Source organism: Monopterus albus, unplaced genomic scaffold (assembly GCF_001952655.1).
Source record: "Monopterus albus unplaced genomic scaffold, M_albus_1.0 scaffold2.1, whole genome shotgun sequence".
Taxonomy (NCBI): domain Eukaryota; kingdom Metazoa; phylum Chordata; class Actinopteri; order Synbranchiformes; family Synbranchidae; genus Monopterus; species Monopterus albus.
In genome coordinates this window covers 5,568,384-5,574,374 of record NW_018127882.1, presented here as the reverse complement: position 1 = coordinate 5,574,374, position 5,991 = coordinate 5,568,384, and the positions used below count along the sequence as shown (strand labels likewise).

At 43.9% G+C, this 5,991-nt stretch overlaps 1 long non-coding RNA gene across 1 annotated transcript in view; it reads left to right on the top strand.

Annotated features, from left to right (window-relative positions):
- The window catches only part of LOC109955922 (uncharacterized), a 30,353-nt gene extending 24,650 nt beyond the window's left edge, over positions 1 to 5,703 (top strand). Inside the window, exons 4-5 of the long non-coding RNA XR_002274352.1 lie at positions 232 to 355; positions 5,385 to 5,703. This is a non-coding gene — a long non-coding RNA (uncharacterized LOC109955922). The remainder of the gene's footprint in view (positions 1 to 231; positions 356 to 5,384) is intronic.
- Positions 5,704 to 5,991: the final 288 nt, after the last annotated feature.

Sequence of the window (5,991 nt, the reverse complement as noted above, 5' to 3'; positions counted from 1 at the left end):
AGAATGTGTAGGTGAAGTAAAATTGTTCTCAGCCTTGTTCTGTGGAGTTTCTGTTCAATTCCCCACCTGTTGTAATGTTATGTTCAGCCATGCAGAACTTTTCTCTCACTCGTTGTATGCCAGACCTCCCACATTGTAAATCGGCGCAAAGGGAAAAAAGATTCAGCTCTTTCAGTGTGTGACCATGAAGGCAGAGGAAATCACTCTAAACGGTCTTAATTCTGCCATTAGATGAGAGGGAGCACTGTGGGGATTGGCTGGCCCTATGCTCCATATTCACAGAAGCAGGATGAGGCTGGGAAGCCTGCTGAGAAAATGGTGTTGTAATCAGGAGCCGGCAGTTCTGCCTGATCAGGTACACTAGCCTGTCTTCTTGTTTCCTCAAATCCCTCCTCTCCCTCTTTGCCCCCCTCCACTCGATTCTCTTCCCCTGCATCGTAAGGAGATCCTAATAAGAGTTTGGGGCATACTGAGCTCCTCTTATGTGAGGACCTGGCAGGAGTGAACAGAGATGAGGCCTGAGGTGGGGGGTGCAGCTTGAGGTATGGAGTTGTGGTGATGGGATGGCGGGGGCTCTTTTTTTTTTTTTTTTGCCCACATTTGATTATTCAAGTTGGCTGAACTAAACTAAACCCATAAAATTCGTATCCCCTCTGGGGGACATTTGCATATATTTCAGCACCCCCTTCCTTCACAACCCAATTCCTCCTTTTTCTAAGAAAGTGAAAGAGAGGGCGAAGCAGCCAGGCCTGTCTAGGCTTTAAGATGTCACCATAGTGTGAAATATGGGCGAACAAGCATGGTCTTTGAAAGTAAAACTAACCCCCCACCAGCCTCTTGGCTGCTGCCACGCACACACACACACACACACACACAGACTCAGTCATCCTCTTGCACTCCATTGGTTGCTATACATAAGTAGAAATTCAAGTTTTTGTCATTAAGAAGTTAGATGCTCTACAACTTCATTCTCCACTTTCTGCACCTCAGATATTTTCAAGTGACACATGATGCACTGGAGCACTTGTCGAGAAAGTCATATGTGAAAGGAAACTGCTTACAGCATGTGAATACAGAGTGTGAATCTGTGTTTATATGTTTGTACATGTGATTTTATCACTTACAAGCTTATTTTCACATATTTGGAATCATCTGTTTGTCAGCTGTGTATGTGCAGCTATTTACAAAATACCCTGAGCAGTGACATGTCAAACTCTGCCATTATATCAGTGAGGCAAACTGCTGGAGACCACAAACTGTTCCAAATCTTTGATAAACATGTCAAAGCAGTAAAGCCCGGACCTGTAATTATGCCAATTTTACTCTTACTGTTGTCGATGTAGGGGATTAATTTTCATACAAAAATCTTCTGGGGCCAGGTCTTAAAATTCCATTTAGGATGTGTGCCCAGCAGCATAAAGATGAAGAGAACACATGTAGCTGGGCACTCAGAGAAGCAAGCTGGCTGAAGGCAGGGCTCTACATCGCCAGTCAGCCATAAGAGACACCTGTTCATTTGTTTGCCTAGTGAAGTCGAGGTTTTGTTTTTCACCGTGCCAACCAAGCCCGCTGGCACTCATTTGGACCATCTGTATGGACGGCTGAAGTTAGACGGGTGGGGTGGGGGGTTGATACTTGGTGGCATTTTGCTCACATGGGGTGAGTTGCTGTCATCCTTTAACCCTCCCCCCTGGACCCCTTTACCTCCCCCTCCCATGCCCACTCCCTGGTGCACAGGCAGAATGCAGTGTCAGGAGGGTGAGCACTGAGCGCCCATTGTGTGTGCTAACCAAAGCGGAATGCCCGGGTGACAAAAGGGGGAGGAGTGGGCTCAGGGCACACAAAGCCAGGGGGAGGAGAAGGGTGGAGGAGGATTGGGGTGGGGGTGGGGGGCAAACTGCTGGGGGCTAAATAGACCCACTCAGCCCCAAAAACTCTAGGCACCCTAAAAATCTTCTCTTGCTTCCCCCTGCTGCCTTCTCACCCTCACCAGGCCTTCCTGCCCCAGCTCTGGGGGGTACAGTACGTAAAAGAAGAGAAACCTCTAACAACTGAACCTTCAAACTATCAGGTGTTGGTCTGGGTCTTATGAGTCACGCCCCCAAGGTCTAAAACAGGATGTACTTGCCAACAGTGGTCACGGTTTCCAATCTCTGGCATCAGTCATGGATGTCCTATAAGCCACATTTATCACCGTGTTTACAGAACACACATTTTCTTTATTTGTAAGCACCATAAAACCTCACTGTATGGTGATGAACATGACTTGATATCTTGCCATACTTCATATGTATAGAATGCAGAAGTTTATTCATTTTGGTGAATGACATTTACAAATATTGTGCATATGAACCCTGTGTATGGCGTATTCCCTGTCATTATATGTGTATGCGGATGTGGAACTATGGGCCAGGAGGCTTTTTATTCCTGAAAAATAAATAATCTAATCATAAAACTTCAGGACAAGCATTTCCAGTTTCCACCTTCCCGTACAGTTAAATGAAATAGTGTGATCACTGTGTGACCTGTGACTTCCCATCTGTTTTGGTGTACAAGTGTGTGCATGGGGGGCACATGTGCATGTACTCACCTGCCTATTCTAGAAGCTGACAGCAATCTTGCCTGAGTACTATCGCACGTCAAAACCAGGCTCTCAACTCCCACACAGGACCTGGGGCAACAGTGCAGCCACTTTAAAACACACAAAACAAACCCTCCTTAATATATCTCCTGCAGATGCATGTAGGAGCAGATCCACTTTAAACTGACTCCTTATAGCTGTGGACCTTTGCACTTTTAATGGCAGGGATATTCTCCAAATCTCTTTATTGGATGTTAAATCTCTTTCTCAAATCTGATGCCCATAGAAATTTTGGAACAATACCCAAACATTTAACAAATAAATTACATCCATCCATCCGTCCAGTAGCTATACTCCTATAGAGGACCATGGTGGGTACTGGTGCCAATCCCAGCTGACACTGGTCAAGAGGTGAGGTACACCCTGTACACGTCTTAACAATATATTACAGGGTATTATTGCGTTTCCATCAGTAGCATCCCCCTGCTATGATGTTTATGAATTTAGAGTAATACATTTTTTTCCAACTGGAATCCTAGAATCCAAAATATTCTAAATGTCTTCCCAACATTACTTCAACTGTTCTGATTTGAGCTTGATTCCATTATTTATTGCCCTTCTCTGTGTTTGTTGGCTTTATTTAAATGGGGTTGATTATCATATTTTGTAGCTTGTCAGTAGCAACCGATGACGCAGCTTGGGGACATAGAATGCCTTACTGGATGGGTTAATTTGTTCATTTCTTTTTCTTTGGTGTACTTTTGCTCATTAAGAGCTTTTTTGCAAAACTGCTAAATTAAATGGGCACTGTTCCTCGGCGATCCTCGGCGAGTGATGTTGCAAAGTCACTCACTGACACTGTACAATGTGTTTTTCGTAGCCTGATGCACAACCCAAGAGTGGATGCTACCAGTCGATCCATGGGGTCGCTTTGACGCAATCTTTTGTCCCTTGAGGTCCTTCCCCTTTCCCAAAATGATGACCAGGCAGATCAAAGGGGATTCTTTAAAGAAAACTCTTGATGATGACCTCCCATCCTCCCTGCTCCCACTCCCCTCATATGGACACTAAACATCTGAACTCCCCCCTTCTTTTATTCATGCAACCTCAGGCTTTCTCGCCGTATTTACATATGCCGCTGCAGGGCAAAGGTAGTTTCCCATTTTATCAGCGCTGAGTTCATAGGAAGTAGCTTGCTGAGTTGTTTTGGTTTATATGCTGTTAGTGAAATGCAGAGGGTCAAATGCAAGCCTCAGGGGCATGTTTAGGTCACAGAGTAAACCTGGCAAAGTCGATCTCACTACCTTTGTGACTAACACAAAGTGTGAGCATTTTGTTGCCTGTGTGTGTCTGCATGTGCGCTCATGCATGTAGTATGCACATCAGTGCATGAATGTCAGGTGAGTTTGTGCTGTGTGTGCTGGTGCAGTCAGTCATCAGTGCTGACCCAGGCAGCCATCATTGTTCTCAGGCTGTAAATCACCCTGCTGCAATCAGGGCTCTGATCTAGACTTTTCTGAGCCCTCTCCACTCCAGATGATTCCCTTTCTGATTGGCCTAACTGGGCTCCTGTCTGTGGTGGCAGATTAGCATGGATTGTTTTTCCCCCTGGCATACAGATTGAGCCATGTTAGCATTCACACCTCCACACACCCCAGGGCTCTGTAGAGGCTCCAAAATGCAGAGGAAAACCAGGCTACACTCTCTCAACTTTATAGAGGAGAGCAAATACAGGTGGTGGACAAAATAACAGAGACACCTGAAATATTAATCAGTTTCTATAACAAAGGCTCAAGAATAATGTATTCCTACATTTTTTGATACTCTGCCAGTGTTGATTCAACAGGTTGAGGCCTTAGTTTGTGCTGCTGCTGTTGTTGTTGTATTGAAATGCATTAAGGTAATTCCCTTAATCTGTCCCCATTGTATATATCCAGATTCACACACAAGTGCCACTTCTGTTCACTCAGTGGTATCCCAGTGTTTCTTAAAAACAACAAGAAGATGAACACAAAGTAATAAGCACGAGTCATTCAATTTAGACATTCATTTGAATTTCTAAAACAATAGTTTGTATATATCTTTGTGTTTTCCCTCTGTGTTTTTGGCACAACTTTGGCAAACATTTCAATTTTGTTTCAGTGTCGCATTCCCTCTGGTATATTGAAGTATATTTCTTTTTTCTCCCTGATGACTTTTCTCCTTTTCGGATTTCACGATACTACCACATTTGCGAGCTCATCATCATGGATGGATTACAGAATGGGCCTAGTGGACACAGCCTCAGGGGCCCAAGGGATTAGAGGGTCCCTTTACCAGAGCGTCTGTGTGAAGTGTATGAAATGGCAACATTTCTTATTGGAAGATCTTTCAAACAACTACAAAGGCACACAAAATGAGTAACAATAGACACAAAACTGTCACAAAGAACTGCAAAATTATTAAAAAGACAAACCATCCCCAAGAGACAGGAAACAAGTACAAAGTGACACTAGATGGCTACAAGGATTTGCAAAATTACTTCATAAATAAAAAATTAGTGACCAAAGAGAGGCAAAGTGACTAAAAAAGAAGCAACATGACTAAAAAGAAAGAAAAACTGACAGAAAAGAGAGAGAAATCGGCTGCAATAAGATGCAAAAGAAGTACAAAAAGATGTAAAATAGCCACAACTAAATGTAGAAAACAAAATGTAGGCACAAAATGAACAAAAAGAAACAAAACCTCAGGTGCAAACCAAATAAATAGAGACAGACAAAGCTACCTAAAACCAAGTCCAGTTGATTTTTTTTCTGTTTTTCAGCTTACTATGACCTGGACGACTGAGGATTTGCACGGACACACCACAAAAAGAGACAGTCGGTGGGCCTTGCTCATATGTAGGAGGGTGGGGGGGCCTTTAGATGTTTGTAACCAGTGGCCCATTGTCTCAATCAGTTTATGCTGATCAGGTGAGACTTCATGTACGTGTAAAGATTCCCACCTACTACAGCTTATAACTCCTGGGGTCTTTTGTTCCCCCAGCTGGGGGCCATTAGCCTGAGGACCTTGTCAACAGCCACCAGGGAGCAACCAGTGTTTGGGAAGGCGAGTGTCTATTCAGTCGTTAAGGGAATGACCATGGTCTATGATGTGACATTGCATTTTGGTCAGAAAGTCAGAGATTGTTGGTTATGGTCACAATTGTCTTTTAATATTGCCATGTTTCATAAATGTTGATAAAAGTATGGTCTCTTTTGGGAGTTACCACACTTTGCTGGTGGGTCAGGGCTTTAGGGTTGTGCTGTCTCTCTCTCACACACACACATGCACACACACACACACACACACACACACACACACATTCCAACCCATAGCTAGTTGAGTTATGTTGTGTTTGGAGATGGTCACTGTGTCAGCCTCATGAAATC